We start from the raw sequence: 17,772 nt of genomic DNA, 5'->3' as shown, positions 1-17,772 counted from the left end.
CTTCACCCACAGCTTGAACAAGGCATCTACTTTAAGGACTAAATCTACTACATTACTTTGCAAAGAGGCAGTCGATGTACTCCACAGGCATCGAGATGCAATAACATGGGTTGAGAGGCAAAGAAAGCCCTTCAATAATGCTGAAATGATTGGCAGTTTCCTTCAGTGTCTAAACTGAAACTGTGGCATCTGCTCTTCTACATAAGGATTGATAGCTCTAGCTCAGTGTACCTTCACTAGCAGTGGTTTTCTCCAAGATCTCTAATCAGTAAAGCTTTTATTCATCACCCCCCAAACTAAAAACAGCCCTGCATGAACACAATGAGAAAGCTCCCCACAGCTGCAGGGAGTCTTGGTGATTGCTCATTAAGAATTAGCCTTTGACATGTATTGATATGGTCAATGCCATAGGGAAGAAACATGTGTCTCAAGACTTGCAGAGGGCATTGACATCTCTTCTCTTTTGCCATCTCCATTGTCCACTCCTAGACGGGTTGAAAACTACATAACGTGCTTCTACTGCAAATAACCAGAGCAATGGCCTTGCTTTCTTGCTCTTTCCTTATGGCATTATAATATGTACTACAGTTGTAGCATTTGGTCTTCTACTATAGGTCTTGCGTTTGTACTGAGAGTTTTTTGTGGGCTGTATGTAAGGTAGATTCCACTTACATGGTGTTCCCTTTAAGTCTTATTTCCTGATTGGTAATAAATTAAGTGTAACGCTATTTGTATTAAAAAGGCCCTCTGGCACAGGATTGAAAAGAAAATATAAAAGTTGTATTTTCAAATATGGATTGAAAAGCTAACAGAACCTACAATACTATTGGTGGAGAACTTGCTTCCACTTGAAAATTCCCCCTACAAATTTCAAATTACATACCCAGTTTAGACAAGTTTGTGTTCAGTACTTCTGTCATCATCTGAGTTAATAACATGCATTTTTTAATACATGCGGATAACCAAGACAGCAAAGATTAAAAGAGAAAGTTGATAGCTAAAACAACTGGTTTGGCAGGCGCATGGGAGAAACAGGAGTGGTTTAACCACCAAATTCTCACACATCAGTCTGGGAATGCCCTGCAGAGGACTAACTAGGACACACTCCTGGCTGATGTGTGGGAAACCTAAGTCTAACAGTGTTTCAACATGAGAGGTACATTTGAATACTCTTCAAAGTCATTGTGAAAGTTATGACAAACCCACTGGAATCTGTTTGGAAAGTTATTGGGAAATGGCAAATTACTCATAGCTGCATGGTTTTGCTTCTGTTGTCATTGCTTAAAACACTAGAACTTGTAAGTACCATGAAAAATCTCAAAAACTTTTTGAGACTATAAAAACTTACCAAATCCGCTATTTCACAGTGATCATCTCCCTGGTTTTGAAACGTGAAGATGAGAAGTGAGAAAACCTCCTAAGAATTGCACCATCTCCAGAACCAGAAAAAGATACATATACTAAAATTCAAAATGACTCAATATTGTGTTTTACAGGTTCCTGAGTTGCAGCGGGGAGGGACAGGGACATTGCTGCTAGCATTGGAAAGCATCCAACATATAATGCTGTAATTAAGCTTCATGTAACTGGCTCAGATATTTAACTCTCATATTTTCTGAACAACTCATTCAACAGAATGTAACTCTAACACTTTTTCTGTGGGGAAAGAGGTAAAAAGGAAAGTGCCAATTTTAGCTAAATGTAATTGGTCTTTACTTTCCTTTTTTCCAAAACTATGGTTTTCTTTCCCTTTCTGTAACAGCAAAACCTGGAAGAAAATTTTAATCACTTCTGTGACACTTCTACTAGTCTTTTTATTTACTTATCCTGAACTAGTAAGAAATTCACATCACACTGAAGGGATAAAACTACTTGAATTTCATCCACTTTCAAGTCTCAACAAGAAATTTCATACAACTCTACCCATTTGAAGTGACCTTGCAAAGTCTCAAGCGCTATTGATATATTTCTTAGCTCAAAATGAACTGGCAAAAACAGTCCCACTCTCAGATACCCTGAAGACAAATAATAATAATAATTTGTTCCTGTGCACATACCAGATAAACATAATTTGTGAAAGCATTCATGAGCACAAGATTTCCCAAGGCTTCATATGACACAAGTTCATAAAACATTTATTTTAGTAGTATTAGTATTAGTAATATTAAAATATTTATTTTAGTAGAGTGTATATATATAGCAGCGTGTGTATATATATATGTATATTATTTTTTACATCAAAACCATTCACCTTTCTTCTGTTACTGTGAATTTTCATTAAGTGAACAATATTTAAAGGTGTAAAAACAGCTTTAGCAGTAGCTGACTAGGAGAAGGTAATCTCAAGTTAGAAGTAATCTCTCCATTTGCTCTGTTAAGGCTTTTGTACTAATGACACGTTCAGAAGACAAGGATATCATATACTTCTCTTGGAATGCTAATGGTGGCTGCCAAAAAAAAGAAGACCCAAGGTTTTATTAACCTATGGTTAATAAATAATAAAATAGAGGTGATCTGGAATATGAATAAAAAACAATACAAAGCCTGAGAAACCTATTTACATGAATAGAATTTAGAATCATTAATTTAGTATCACCAGAATCCCCTTCTTCATTTCCCAATCTTTCATCCTTATTTTGGTGCCATGATAAAATGCCATAAACAAACAAGGATATATTATAAATGCATTGCTGTCGTTTGCACCATCTTTCAATCTCACTCCTCTGTCTATAATGCAAGCAATTCAGGGGAAACTGCACAAAGTCCCACTGGGTTTTATTTCTCTTTGTGAACAGAAAACATACATCAACACTGGATTCCCAAAACTTTTCATATGAAGTTCTCACTGACTGTAAAAAAATGATCTGATATAATAAAGATACAGCATATAGGGTTCACAACCAATATGCTCAAACGATTTTACTGCAAATGTCCATGTTTTGTACAGAACATGGAAATACAGGGCCCGTTTTGTTCTCACGTCTGGGAGCCAATTAAGACACATTCAAGACACTAGAAACTGCTGTGACAAAATCTAGGAGCAACAAAACTTTGAAGATTCAGAATCTATACATATTGAGAAAAGTCAGTCAGTGTAAACATTATTTAAAATATATACATACACTTCTAAATTCACATTAGACAACTGCACCACCCATGTGCTCACAGCTGAACACTGAGAACTGAAACTGAGTTCTGCAAATTTAATCACTTCGTAAACATGATCTTTGTGCACCCTGAATTTATAGGCATCTACTTTTGAAGATTTTTTCTTATACTATTCCCTTCATCCAACATCTTATTCAGTATCAGTTTTAGAACACCTTCCTTTAGAACACCTGTGTTTCCCTAAATCAAGAGAAAAGGAAACAGCACCAAAACAGACTACCCAAAAACTTTCAGTTGGACTAAGTTTACAAGTCTCCATACAGATATGGTACTACAAAAATGACAATCTTTGAGATAAAAGTGGGTTAGATGCAAGAAGTGCAAGATTAAAAGACCTAGTGGAGAATAAGAAATAGCTTCACGTAGCCCTGTTGGTGCTTGTAACCTACATTTCACAAGAGCTCATAGCTTCCCCTGTACGAAGGGAACTGGTTCTTAGAGACTTTCATTTTAGGAAGTCGCCCCCAATTGAGTCTGCTCTCTTCAGAAACTAGTTATAAATTACTGTAATATAAGTGCATTTAAAAATAATAATAATTAAAAAAAAACAACAACAAAAAGGTCACCCTATGATATCAAATAGTTTTTCACCTATTCGAAAATCTAGGACACTGAAGACCGAAGTTGATAAAGCCACAAAACCCCTCATTTGCAGGTATCTCTGCCTCTCCATGCACAACCCTCTCCAGGCTCTCTATGTACACAGGTGGCCCCACAACTCTATGCTAGATTGTGCTCCACCCTGAGCTGCAGCTGGAGGATACAGGACATCTACAATGTTGTTTATAATGCAATTTCTCACCCAGTTAATGAGGAATAAAAATTTATCAAAGGAACAAATCATTTTTATTTTTAAATTAAGGCTTCCACACGTATTGCTGGTACAACTGAGAAGAAGCCCTGCTGAGCACTTATGGTCACATTTCCTAATTGTAGGTCTTCAAAACACTGAATAGGGCACTTAACATCCCCTCTCCACCACCACAAATAGTGCATTATTAATATTTTCTAAGAAAACATTACTTTTCACTGGTTTTTCAGAAAATAATAATTTTCACAGAAAAACATTCTAAAAGCCTCACTATAAGGTTACACAATCTGGGGAAACTGCTTGTTTCCCAAGTAAGCGTTATCACGCTTGAGCATTCAGCTCTTCGAGGGGCCCTCCCTCCCTTCACTTTCTGTTGCCTTGTGGGGGAAAAAAATAAAGGAGGAAAGTGATGGGGAGTGAGAGAGAAACATTTCCTGTGCATCTCTAATTACAAGCTTCACTATCCTCAAACAGAGGTTTAATTGGCCTGATTCTTATTTTAGCCTAGTCAGTTCATTCATATTTAACAATTACTGAAAGACATTACACTGTTGGTCTTGAAATTATTTTTAGACACCATTACAAGTCTGGCCTTAGCAAAAATTCTTAATTCAATTTGTCATGAACAGAGTAATGAGTATATTCAAGAAAGAAAGGCTCAGCAGTGACAAAAACAGAAGGAAAAGCAAAAGCTTGTCAAGACAGACTAAAACCAAAAGCTCATACAACACTGCCGACAATGAGAAGATGCTCAGTGAGTGCTGCTCGGCTGTTCAGATCTGATATGTCTCTCCAGCAACACTGAGGCTACTGTGCACCGTCAGAATGGGAGAAATTGTAAGAAGCTGACCTACCATTGACTGTTTTCTAGGTTACTCCTCTACAACACCGGATAAAACCAAAAGGACGGTACCAAACTGCAACACTGTAAACCAATAGGAGAACTAAGAAATAACATGGCTTGTGAAGCATCAGGTACAGCCAACACAAACCAGCTTTGGAGAAAATTAAATGTAGAAATGAAAACTTCCTCCTAAATGCAACAATACCAACTTTCCAGAATTAAGGCACAAACAAGCTATTCTATAGAAGTTCTGACTGCTAGAGAAAGCAAATGAGAGAGAGAAAAGAGAAATGCACACACAAATCTTACCACAATCTGCATAACGGTGATAACCTCTGTCATAACGGCAAAAGATGGAAGACTGAAGCAGAATAAATATAAATACAAAAGCATAAATATCGGAAAGCACAATGCTCTACACGGCATACTGAAATGCTATACTTCACAAGAGTATTAGAAAAATGCTTATTTTAGTAAAAGCCTTGTGTGCTGTAAAACGTAGCTATAACGGACATTAGTAGAATTGAATGCTATAATGCTAAAAATTTCCAACAGAGGCAGCCTTTTGGTTCAAAATTGATTCAATACATTATTAAAAACATTTGCGAAACTTAGCTTCCTGTTCTTGCAGTTAGTATTAAAATCTGTAGACAAATGAAAAACATGTATATGCGATTGTTAAGAAAAAAGTTTTACCTTTATGCTCCTGGAGAGTTTTATGGTGTTTTTGTTTGTTTGTTTTGTTTTTAATTATTATTTTTAGGTGAATTTAAAACAACTTTAGAACTACAGAGGACATCTTGAATCCCATGAAAACAGTCAGACTTTCCAAAAGATGACTAAGTTTTTACAAATTATTGAGAATTTTTGTACAGCAAAAATATATATGATATCAAAAAAGCTTTCATTGCAAGAATTGCAACTTTGTGGTGGGGATTCTTTCCAAGGAAGAATTAAAATACAAACAAACATAAAAAACTTTCCAGTTCTGGGAAGTATTGTTCCAGTATTGTTTTAGTTTTGAGATAAAGCTTCTGAGGAAATTTATAAAACCTGGACAAAAAAAAAAAAAGGATAAAATTTCTCACTCCAAAGACTTGCAACATTCAGCGGCAAGGCAGGTTACAATTTAAGTTCAGAGTTCCTCACCATTCGATTTCATCTCTAGAATGGCAAAGTAATTATCTCTAAAACCTGAATTCACCACAACTACATGGAAGTTGGACCAATTTCTCGGTGATGAGTGGATGAAAGATGTAAATGCAGTAAATTAAATTCAGGTCTGCATACAGTTATGGTACTACTTATCCTATCTCTATGTAAGTGTCTTAGAATGAGATCTTAGGATGTAAAAATACCACAAACTTTTGACGTGTGTTTTACTTGATAAAACTGACATTTTTTTTAATTGTAGTTTGCTGCTTTCCCTCTATATTGCTATCAACAAGCACTTTTTATTTCATGTTTAGTTGTACTGATAAAATCATATATTTGTATTTTTATTCCTTCAGTTAATGGCATTTCACATGCTTCAAAGTGATAAATAAAAAACCCTGACTTTTCTAAACCTAGTGGTTATCTCTTAATTTGTGCAAATAAAACAACCAAGAGTACTATTGCATTCTGCAGGAAATTCCCCTGAAGTTTAATGGGGAGATTTTTAACCACCGTACTTGAGAAGGCACTGCTTGGTCTCATCGTGAAGGAGGTAGCTGAAATGACAGCATTCTCAAAGTACAAGGGACACATCTCTGCCCAAAACACAGGCTTGTCAATACTGTTAACTGTGTGCACAAAGAGGCTTTATTTGAGGGATGTGTGTGTTCAAGGGAGAGGGGAGGACAATGGAAGGGGAAAAAAAAGGCAAATCAAACCCAGAGAAGCAGAGTCAAGGATACAGCCAGAATCAGCCTACAAAGAAAGTGTGTTTTGATTGAGTACACTGAACTGTAAGCAAATATACACTGCTTACATTCTCAAAAAAGATATCACATATTTATTACATAAACAAGACATCCCACGGGATTAAAAAATTACTCCTTTTAGAAAAAACTCACGTTTTGGATGGAATTTTGACCGAAACCAGATGAAAACTTTGACTTTGTTACATAGGAATTTTCTGAAAATAATTGTGTTTTTATTCAAAAAAGTCAAAATTTCTAAACAAATAAACAGGCAAAGATGCCTGAATCTCTAAGCAAGAGAAGAAAAGCTAGAAACTACATTACACTTTACAATTAATCATTAATACAGAGTAGCATTTAATATACTTCCTTTGATGGTTGGCGGTATGGGAAAATACAAGTGATTGAAAGCCTCAGGTAATGGCAGCTAGCAGGCGGTTTAGCCTGAGGAGCTGGAATCAGGAAGACTTAACTATTTTCATTATTATTTCTTTGTAAAAGATCAGAAGACAACGTCTTAAGTTAACACAATGCAACTTCAAAGTACAGATATGGATATGCTGAGAAGGAAAAACACAGTGAAGAACCTGAGCGATCGACAATAGGGCAGCACTTTTTAAACAATACCAGGCTGGAGCCCGGGTGGGATGACACTTATGAGAAAGCTCTCAGGAGGCATTCAAAGATAGTTAAGCCCAAAAATGTAAAGGTAATGCAATTATTTTCATGACATGCATAATGCTACTTTTAAGTACATGAATGGAAAATACCTAAGAGTTTTATACCATCTGCACTGATGTGTATTCTAAAACAGAATAAACGTTTGTGACCAATACATACAATTTAAAATAATTTTAGAATTTTGAAAATTCATTGAGGGAGTTATTTCTACATAATGAGTTAGAGAAGACCAAGTTACATATGACAGACATTTCTTGAAACCTGCACTGCAAAGCATAGTTATGTTTCCCCAGAACAGTGAGGTACTGCATGGATGACAAAATAGCTCCCACGTACTGAGGGAACGAATGTGACTGAATTTCCAAGGAGGCTTTACTGTAGCTTTTAGTAACTATTTCATTAATATTTATCTTTGTCTAAACTCTGACAACCACTGTTATTTCCTCAGCTTCTAGTCACAAGGAAAATTCTTTAAAACGGTACCAGGCTTGAAAATAATCCTGTACAGGCTGTGATGTGTCAAATTAAATTCTTTTTTGTATTTCTGTTCTCTATATTATTTTCACATTTAAAGAGAAGAACTTCACTTTCAGCAGCAGAAGTGTGAGGGATTGAGTGGTTCTTGACTTTCCAGTCAACTTTTCACTGGTAGCAAAAGTGCAGTCTCTGGCCAGCAACAAGTGCACAGGGCCCAAATCTAAGGGCAACATCAGAAGGTTAAGTTGAATGCTTAAATATTTAATTAAATTAGCTTCTTGCTGCTTGCAGGCATTTCTTTCAGCTGCACTGTCACTGAAATTTAGAAGTTGTAATATCAATACTTATGTAATTTTAATGTGACTGATGAGATGAACAAATTTACTTCTCCGTCCCTGCGTGGCCTCCCCTCACGCACAGGCCTGTCAGCCGGGAGCACCGCGACTCAGCCTCCGTACCTGGGGCTGCTGCAGCAGCTCCCGAGGAAGCACACTTATCAGAAGTGAAGCTGGCAAGGAATGTGGTCAAAAACAGATTCAGAGGCTGATCAGATATTCTTTTTTATGTCTTTCCTCTGGGGTGCAGTAACCCAGCAGCAGTCAGGCATCTTTATATATGGTTTTCAAGTATGCAATAGTGAAAAAAAACAAACAAAAAATGCCATGCAACCCACACCACGCAGTGACGAGATGGATTTCAAATAGCTACTTGCCATCTGGATTATATTCGTCCTTTGTAAGTTTGAAAAAACATTTGATTCACTGAATGCTTGCAGTGATTACTAGCTTGTCTTACCTGGGCCTGAATGCCCTGAGAGTATCCAGCCCTTCTGATTTCACTGCAATGCTGGGCCACTGGCTATTGCTGGGGGTGCTGAGCCCAACACAAAATCAAACCAAAAAAAACAATACTTCCTGACAGAAGATAACCTGTATGTTAGTTTAGTCCCTATTGCTAACCCAGGAAAATGCCTGTCAAGCTGCCAAAGGTAAGTGTCCAGCTAGTTGTTCCTATATGGCTCATGAAAGTTCAAATGCTCTGCAAGTGATGTGGCCTTCGTATGAAGAAGTCTGCTCTAATACTAAAGTGTAGTTATGTATAAGCTCAGTGTGAAATTGAAGAGAAATACCAGGACACAACAGGGATGAAAAGTGTCAGAGAACCTTTAAAAATAAATGCAGATTTCTCCATCCAAAAGCAAATAACCAAATGGATCAAATACATGTCAAAAAAAAAAAAAAACCTACCAAGCAACAATGACTTGTACAAGACAAGCACAAAGAAGAGTACAAAAACCTGAACCAATCTTACTGCCTGTGTTCTGCAGATAGCATCTGAAACGCTTCAGGATTCCTCTGCGAGCAGATTAGGAATTACTCTGTTTTGTGAGGCTCCCTGCTAGTTCTACTATCAATCTCTTCTTTTGCCTCTTTGTATTTTTCCTCTCCGTCTTAGTAGAGGTACCTACCTAACTACACATAGCCAAGGCACACAAAATCACAATAGCACTACGGTAGGCCAGCGGTACTTTTTCATGATGTTGTCTATAAAAGCGGAGACCCTTTTATTCACAATGACACTAAAAAGCAAACCAGCCTTTGGTTTACTCTCTTAGCAGTACTTTTCATTATAAGTTCTTAAGCGCTGGCTGATGCTATTGGCTTTAAAGATCCTGTTCCCCACGTTGTCTCTGTGCAGTTTATATGTCTGCTTTGGATTACACTGATTTACTAATAGACTGAAACACTGGATTATACACTCTGCTGGATACTTTCAACATTAAGCAGAGTAATTGATAAAGAGACTGTGCCTGTTGGGCTGATTTTTCTAGGATCTGTTCTTTTCTAGGAACATACATCAATTCAAGTCAGCCCGCACAAAGAAAGAAAAGAAAGGAAACAGGGGAAAAAGCATCCTTCTGAAATGGCTGTTTGCTGCTGCAGAAAGGCAGGAGGAAGCAGCAGCAGGAGTAGGGACATGACTGGCAGCAGAGACCTGGGTCCATGCTCACTGCCATGCTGTCAGTGGGAATGCTCGGGTAACATCCACCACAGCCACGCACAGGTGCCCCGCACTGCTCCTGAGGAAACAGGAAAAAGCAACCGCCCTGTCCATCACAGCCCTGGAAAGAGCAGTTATCTTCCATCCCGTTGAACATACATCTGTTATTAATCAATAGCTGTTAGAATTTACGCCCCTTCTCCTTCCATTTCTACAAGAGCTGGCAAGTTTCCTACAACTGAAATAACAAAATCTTCCAAACAGAGAAGGTAAAGGTTTTGTTTTTGGTTTTTTTTTTGGCAGGCAGATGTTTGACAATTGATCAGAACAGCCTGGGGAAAGGAGACAGAGCAAGTAAGAAATAAAGAAGCACATGCAATGTCAGAACAGCGATGTAAATAGTTCATTGCTCCACCTGCTGTTGGGCTCCTTTTCCTGAGCAAGCCGTGAGCTCGCTCTCACTACTGCTAAACACAAAAACATGCACCTACAGACAGCCTCGCCACATAAATCCATTTTATTAAAAAGTCTGGACTGAGAATGCACAAACCAGAAGGCAAGTCAGAAGGAGACAGAACAGCGATTTACTGCTCTAGTCTATTTTCATTAGGACCTGGAAGTATAAAAGAACAACGAGCGAGGATTGCCACACAGGCTTGCATGCATCTTTGAAGGAGATCTGTATTGTCTAGAGAATAATAAAAAATAAAAATCTATGCTACAATGCAACTATTTCTTACTTGGATCAGTATTTAAACAACAAATTGCTGTTCCTACTGGAAGGCCATATTCGGGTTATTCCTATAAATTTTGCATGGGAAAAACTAAAACAGCAGTCTGACTGCTTTTCTTCTAAGCCCTCTAAATTCTCCTTGGCAGTGCGTGGGTTCACCTGACTAACACATAATTGCGTGCTGGGGGGCGGATGTTTGCTGAGCACGCACCATGCTGCGCATCAGCACAGGCCACCGATGCCATCTGACGCATGCTTCTACCCGCAACCCGGTCAAAAGGACCGCAGAGCGAAGAGGAAAAGGATGCGTGTCACTGGGCAACTGTTCCTCCGACCTTCCTCGTGGCACATGCGGTACCACCTCGCTCAGGATGTTCTTATACTCTGCGTTGGCCAATTATCCTCTTTAAGCACTCTGACAGATCAAACACATTAAATTCCCGTGGTCAAAGGTGTGGGTTGAGATGAGCAGTAGTAGTAACTTCAATAGTCAAATTATATGTTCAACTACGGCTAATGAAGTCTGCATTTCATTAATCTTTTCAGTAGGCTGCCTGTAACTGAATGTTTGATTAGAAAGGAGCTGGGTTTCACGTTGTAGTAGGAAGGTATTAATATAAATAGGTGATACACTGTAAGATGTACTGTAAAACTGCATCTGAATGTAACAGCTCAGGCACTGATAGCCATTAAACAGTGGAGAGGCAACAGGGTGTCTCTGAATTTTCAGCAGTTAAAGAGGAAATTCTGAATTTAATACCGCATTTTGGCATTCTAAGTGATATATCCTTTTACACTAAAATCTCCTTTAAATTATCATCCAGAGTTATTTCTCTTAAGAATGCCATTTACTTTGCATAGCCATACAGTTTATTAAGCATATGTGCTAAATATCCTAACAGTTGCTACTCCCTGGCCATCAAGTTGCTTGGGCCTCCATTACCAACAAAATCTCTCAATGCTGTACGTAACCCTCGGTATCAGCAACATACAGACATCAACACAAACAACACCACAGTTGCAGCTAAAAGCAGTCTTCCCTTCCTTCCAAGGGCTGCACAGCCCTATCTTGATCTCCACTTAGCGCTATGTTTTTAGCGAGTGATTTGGAGGTATGGCAACTGTTAAAATCCCAGGAGCATACGCAATTAGAAGTCCAGTTACACAGTAGATTCACAACACGTAGACCTGTTTGTCTCAGCTTTTAGAATCAAACTGATGATTAAAAACTGATGTCAGACTCCACATATGTGCATCACCGCTCTTGAACATACGTCTGCAATAACTATCAGTCTACAAGAGCTTATTCTAAACCACTTGATGCTTGCATTCACAGCACACAGCATCCTGAATCCAGGGTCCGATTCTTGCCTCCAAATGCATACGGTATGGTGAGCAAAAAGGCACCAGCTTTCTGTGTCTTTTGGAAAGCTATTTCAGGTGTGCCTTATTAGCACAAGTTCTTCAGCTATTTTTAAATATATCTCAACAATACAAAATGATCAGCCATAGAATGTCAGCCTGTCAATAAATTAATACTACTGGATCATTCCCATTTTCCAATTACTAATAAGTAAAATGCATTTCCAGGAACATCACTCCAGAATCAGAACATGCCCTTGCTGTTACTGCCTGTGAACCCCTTTATAAAGAGAAAAACAGAAGCGTACATACTTTATTCAATCTGAACCTAACCAGCAGCCGATTCAGACATTAAGAACATCCCTTTTTCAGTACATTACATTCAAACAAAATCAACTTTTCCTGTGCTTTAACCTTCATAAACACTATGGCTCCACCTCAAATAGTGTTTTTGTTAGAAAATACTACTCTTACAGTTAAGGATGAAAGGACACAGTTACTGTTAAATTCTCTGAAATCCTGCCCACCTCCAATATTACCAAGTATCTCTTTCTCTGCTTTCATATTCTTAATTATAAAAAATGAGTTTCAAAAACAAAGTTATTTTTCCCAGAATTTGTTCTAGTTTACGTTGCCAACAAACATCTCAAATTTATTTTTCCTGTTTGTCAGAAACTGCCCGGATTCTCACTATGGTTTAAATGCACAGCTACTCATCTGCATTCTCTTATAATTGCTATCTTTTCCAATTTGCTGTCATGATTATCATGTCTCTGGCTAATGGCCTGTTTTTTTTTTTTTTTTTTTTTTTTTTTTTTTTTTTTTTTTTTTTTTTTTTACATACTAGAAGCCAAGAAAAATCTGCCTGACCCAAAGAACTTCCAGGCACTTCAGCAGTTACAGCCTGCCTACAAAGGGAAAACAAACCACACATTCCCTTACAGTGTAACGTACTGTATACAATTTTGAGAGAGATATATCTGTTACTCCTTCCTTTGCTATCACAGCACCTTGTCATCAGGCATAGAAACACCTTCCCTTTCCATCCATCCCTCCACCCACGTCTTTTATATTTAGCACCTCAGTGCATGATCGTTCTGCCACATTTTCAGGGGCAGTGGGTTTGTCCCACCTGTCTTTCCCTTTGATTCCGTGAATTATTGAAATGCCAATTAAGTACACAAAAAAAAAAAAAACACAACAGAATTTCCTTTTTAAATTTCTGTCTAAATCCTAATGTTTGACCAACTCTACTTTTCCCCTTACATATCTCAAATAGACTTTACAATAAGGTAGAAAAGAAAAAAGGAAATTATTGATTTCAATTGCACCTTTTAGGTCAGACTCTTCTGAATAAGTTTTGCCATATACATGGCAAGGTTTCATTTAAAATCATACATTCTGTTTAATAGGCTAAAAGTGCATATTCTGAACAGGCTCCAAATGTGTTTAAGATTGACAGCTATTAACAGCCTGGATCCTCCTGCTAGGGGCCGATATCATGAACAGTTTTCCAATAAAGCCTAGAGATTGTTCTCTGCAGAAATAATCACCGTTCATCCAAAAGACTGTAGAAATTATGCAGGTGTCAACATTTGCCGTGAACCGACAGGATTTATCTCCTCAAGAGAGGCTGCTGGAATTATAGAATAATTAAAGGTTCATGGCTTTTAATTAAGAGATTTTCAGAAGGAAACTGAGGAATGCTTAACAACAGAACAACTGGGGTAAGGAGCGTAGGGACTGAAAAGAAAGCAAACCATTGCTGTTAAGGAAGGACTAGAGAGGAAAAATCTGTTCTCACTGGGAGAAAAAGGATGTCATGAAAGTAAATTCTCTGGATAAATGTGTTTTAAAAGAGAAAGCAAACCATAATATATTTATAAAGATCCATATTTTATGAACACATTTATCTCTCCACTCCGTTAATGCTATTTGGAAGTGCATACTACATGGCACAGAGATCTGGAATGTGCAGTTTTGAACTGTACATAATAAGCACTTACCACCTAAAACAATAAAACCTAAGAGCTGCAGGAAACAGTTTTGTTTCTTCATCTGCCTGTGTTTTTTTTTTTTCCCCAAACATACTGCCTGAAGTCCTACCCTCCATGGGAGAGCTCTCAGCATCTCCTCTTCTCACTTTTTCAAAAGTGAAGATGAAAATTGATGGGGCTGCATGAGGTCCCCTACTAGTAAAGTATTGCTTCTTATATGGTCTTCAATCTCAGTCTAAAATTCAAGCAATTCTGATTGCAACTAGCTTGAAGAGACACCAAAAGTTAGTTAGATGAAGTGGAAAGCACCATGGGAATGGAAGCAAGTGATGTCAGATGAACATGGTTTTCACTTTCGTAAGATCTTTACGGCTCCCATGCTCCAATTCTGAACACAGGTGGTTAGACTTGAAAGCGTGTCCAAAATGAGATTCTAGCAATAAGTGAGCTAGAAGGAATGAAGTGGGGGAGCTGTCCCAAGCTGGTACAAATAGCTTTCTTTCATCTGTGCAGAGTCTATACTCGAAGACCAAACAATCCTCTATAAAATACTACCTACCTAATTTCAAAATATTTCTCCCTTTCTGTGTAGATGCTCTTTGCAGAGTATCTTGATTCTGTGTGTGGACCAACAAACCCAAAGCTCATGTAGTTCCATCTGCGTCTTGTTTCTCAATTGGAAGTTCTTTTTTTCCTTCCTAATTCCTGAATTAGGCAGATTCAACAAATAGTTTAACGACCTGTAGCGCCAAGCCTTATTAGCGAAAGTCACTTTGCACTATTAAATACAGAACACAGTAATGAAGATTTTCAAGTGCTTTAAAAATTTCGGCATTAAAATTATTCAATAATTGCAATTACAGGAGTTTCCTAAAATAAAGCTTAAAAAAATAAAAAAATTAAAAACGGTATGAATCTTTGCAATTGTAATTCAAAACTATAACAAATAACGAAATTCTACAACTGGTTTACTCATGACTAATTGGTAATTACTGTCACGGACTTAAATGAAGTTAATACATACTTATTTCTTTTCTTAACTAAGACTCTGACTCACTAGCAATAAAGCATCTGCTGCATCACGCAATTAAGATCTTTTGAATAAAGAAGTTGTGTGTTCAGATTAGGCTAAATCTAACCCTCATTAGGTGCAGCTCTCCTGGTACCTACTCACCCGCAGAACAGCGATGACTCCTGAGACGTTAAGAGCACGACCAAGCAGAAGCTGCTCTCGTGCCAAGCAATGGGGCTGCACTTGGTGGGGGCGCTACGGCTTACTCAGAGCTTCTGGGGGTGGGAGGAAAGGAGCCAGCCTGAGCCTCTGGTGCTGCCCTGGCCAAGCTGCCGTCAGTGCAATGGGAGCTCGATGAAACTGCTCGTAGAGCTCCCTGTGCCTCGGCTCTCCCGTGCAGGCAGCTGCATGCTTTGTGCCTATGGAGAAGGCTTTAATCCTGCCCTGTAAGGTGAGGATGACTGACCGCGTGTTCAAAGCAACGTTCACATCTCCATCTTCATTGTTAAAATGTGCAGCACAACTACATCTGCGTGCATAAATCAACTGTGCTCCAATCACAGTAACTTTTTTCCTTCAGTCTTCTCTACCATTCCCAACAAATTCCACAATGATATTTCAGCAGCAAAATCATGCTGTAACTTCTGCTTTTGCAAGCCCAAATCATAACAATCATCTTCTGCAAAGCCATTTTAAATTACCTGTTAAAACTACAGGTTTAAACTGGCACACTAACAGGGTTGAACCAAATCCAGTATACCTTCACATATAACTTTATTTCCTTACAGTTGTGCTATTTTAAAATCTGCAGGGCCAGAGTCCATTCTCAAGTCCTAGAAGATGCGTGGGTATTTCTAAGAGCCTGTTAAGATATTTTGTAGGGTTTTTATCTTCCTTCTACCTAGAAGAAAAAAACACAGTTCACAATGTCTTGGTGTTTCCCCCCACCTCTCATACCAGACAATGAAGAAGTTTATGCTTATAAAGGACTAACAGTGAAGATGAATTATACAAGACTTTCCTTCTTCATTTCAGATTACTCTCATCCCCAAATTTCCTCTGTTCCTGTCTGAGGCAGAAAATGACAATCCTGCTGTGCCAGGCCAAACTCGGATGATTCTGCAGTTTGGACAATTAACCCCAAGAGCCCAGGATGCAAAAAGACCTCCCTTCTAGTCCTTTCGATTTAGGAAGACTCAGATGACTGCAGCTTACTTGCTTATAGAGACACCTTCGGTTCGAATTGTGGAAGTCGAACCACCAGAAGAAAGCCAGAAAGGTCTTTTTTAAGCACAGAGCTAGATGCTTAGAAAAGCGTACAAACAAAATCACTGGAGGGATAAAGACCTTGCTCTGAAGCTTTAGCATTTGTGTATACATATGCACCTGAACGCTTCTGTGAATACATAAAGTTTATCTTGTTCATAAGGCACTGAAAACACTAGCAGAGAAAAAAAAACAAATCGAAAAGCCTAGATCCAGACATACTTGGTGACTTCCTTCTGGAAAATAACATCTGCTCTGAATGGCAACGAGGCCTATCGTTCTGATCGTTAAAGGATTTAGAACCATTAAGGTATTTGCTATTCTTACTGTTCTCATTTTTAGGCTTTAGCCTCTGATGTACTCGAGAAGAATCAATAGTCTTCTCTTCCCTAGTAAAATCATACCCACCTCTCTGTAGAACTGGGCTGGATTTTACTGGAGTCACAAGCCATCACCATTTAAAAGCAGTCACGTAACATCCTGACCACAGCCAAACAGCATCAGGCTTTCATCCTGTAAATGTTGTTTCAGCCCCTTACAAACCATGTCCTGCTGGCCACTAGTAGCTGGCAAAGAGCTAGCTGGTCCTGCACAGAAAACAGCTGGCAACGTCTAGGTTTCATCTACTCGTAGCTGTAAAAGTGTGAGGTTAAGTAAAGGGAATTTTATACGCACTCAGATGCTGTGTGCTCTCAGCAGAGCACTGTATGTATGGGGCTAGGGATGCTCTGTCCATACCGGTGTCTGTGCAGGTGACCAAATCTGCATTTTGTTTTTAGGAGCATACTCGACCAGGCAACACTGCCAGCATAAGCTGAAGATGAGAACTGGCCATTTCTGACACTCCTCAGGGCACACACCAGTCCTCATCCAGCCAGGTACAGCAACCACCACTGGGTCCCAGCCTTCAAAGCAGAACTGCTCAGCTCATCTTGCTCCGGGATTACCTGCAGAGCCCCAGATCAGTCACCAGAGCCAGGAGATAAGACTAGCACATCTAGAGGAGCGGACAAACAAATCCACAGCGTCACTCAGGACTGAATAAAAGCAGTCACTTTTCATGTTTGCACACAGGCTGGACTCATCTCCGCTCACAGATCCTTTGAGGACCCATTACCACCACCACGGCTGTCCTCTGGGAAGAGGTGACAGCATTCACAGGAGTACAAGCTTTATAAACTGATAAGCATGACCATTCCTCCTTCCCCTTCTTTGGCTTCACTGGCAGGTCCAAAGAGGTTAATTTCTGCAGCTCAAGGGCAGCTCTAACCTATCTATTGACAATTTACAGATGTTTTGCTCACCTAATTTGTTCCACTATTCACAAAAACATGCAGTTACCTTAGCAACTACTACATTACATTTTATCTCTAAGCTGCAGAGCTTTTTCTTTTCTAAAAACAAACCCCACAAGCCTACTGATACTGCATGTAATCTTTGATATTAGTTCTAGCCATTTCAGGAAACACAAAAATAGGCACCAGCATAATGAAAAATACTCTCTTTTCTAAAGTCT

At 38.7% G+C, this 17,772-nt stretch overlaps 1 protein-coding gene across 16 annotated transcripts in view; it reads right to left on the bottom strand.

The window, feature by feature from the left end:
• NAALADL2 (N-acetylated alpha-linked acidic dipeptidase like 2) overlaps positions 1–17,772 on the bottom strand; it is a 438,404-nt gene that overhangs the window by 289,354 nt on the left and 131,278 nt on the right. For 2 of the 16 annotated variants that reach the window (XM_080604232.1, XM_080604230.1), the window contains exon 4: positions 57–15,891. The exons of the other annotated variants lie outside the window; for them this stretch is intronic. The gene's annotated coding sequence lies outside the window, so the exon portion shown is untranslated. The remainder of the gene's footprint in view (positions 1–56; positions 15,892–17,772) is intronic. 16 annotated transcript variants of the gene reach the window in all.

Source organism: Anser brachyrhynchus (assembly GCF_964034855.1).
Source record: "Anser brachyrhynchus genome assembly, chromosome: 9".
NCBI classification, from domain to species: domain Eukaryota; kingdom Metazoa; phylum Chordata; class Aves; order Anseriformes; family Anatidae; genus Anser; species Anser brachyrhynchus.
This window is presented reverse-complemented; position numbering and strand designations above follow the sequence as displayed.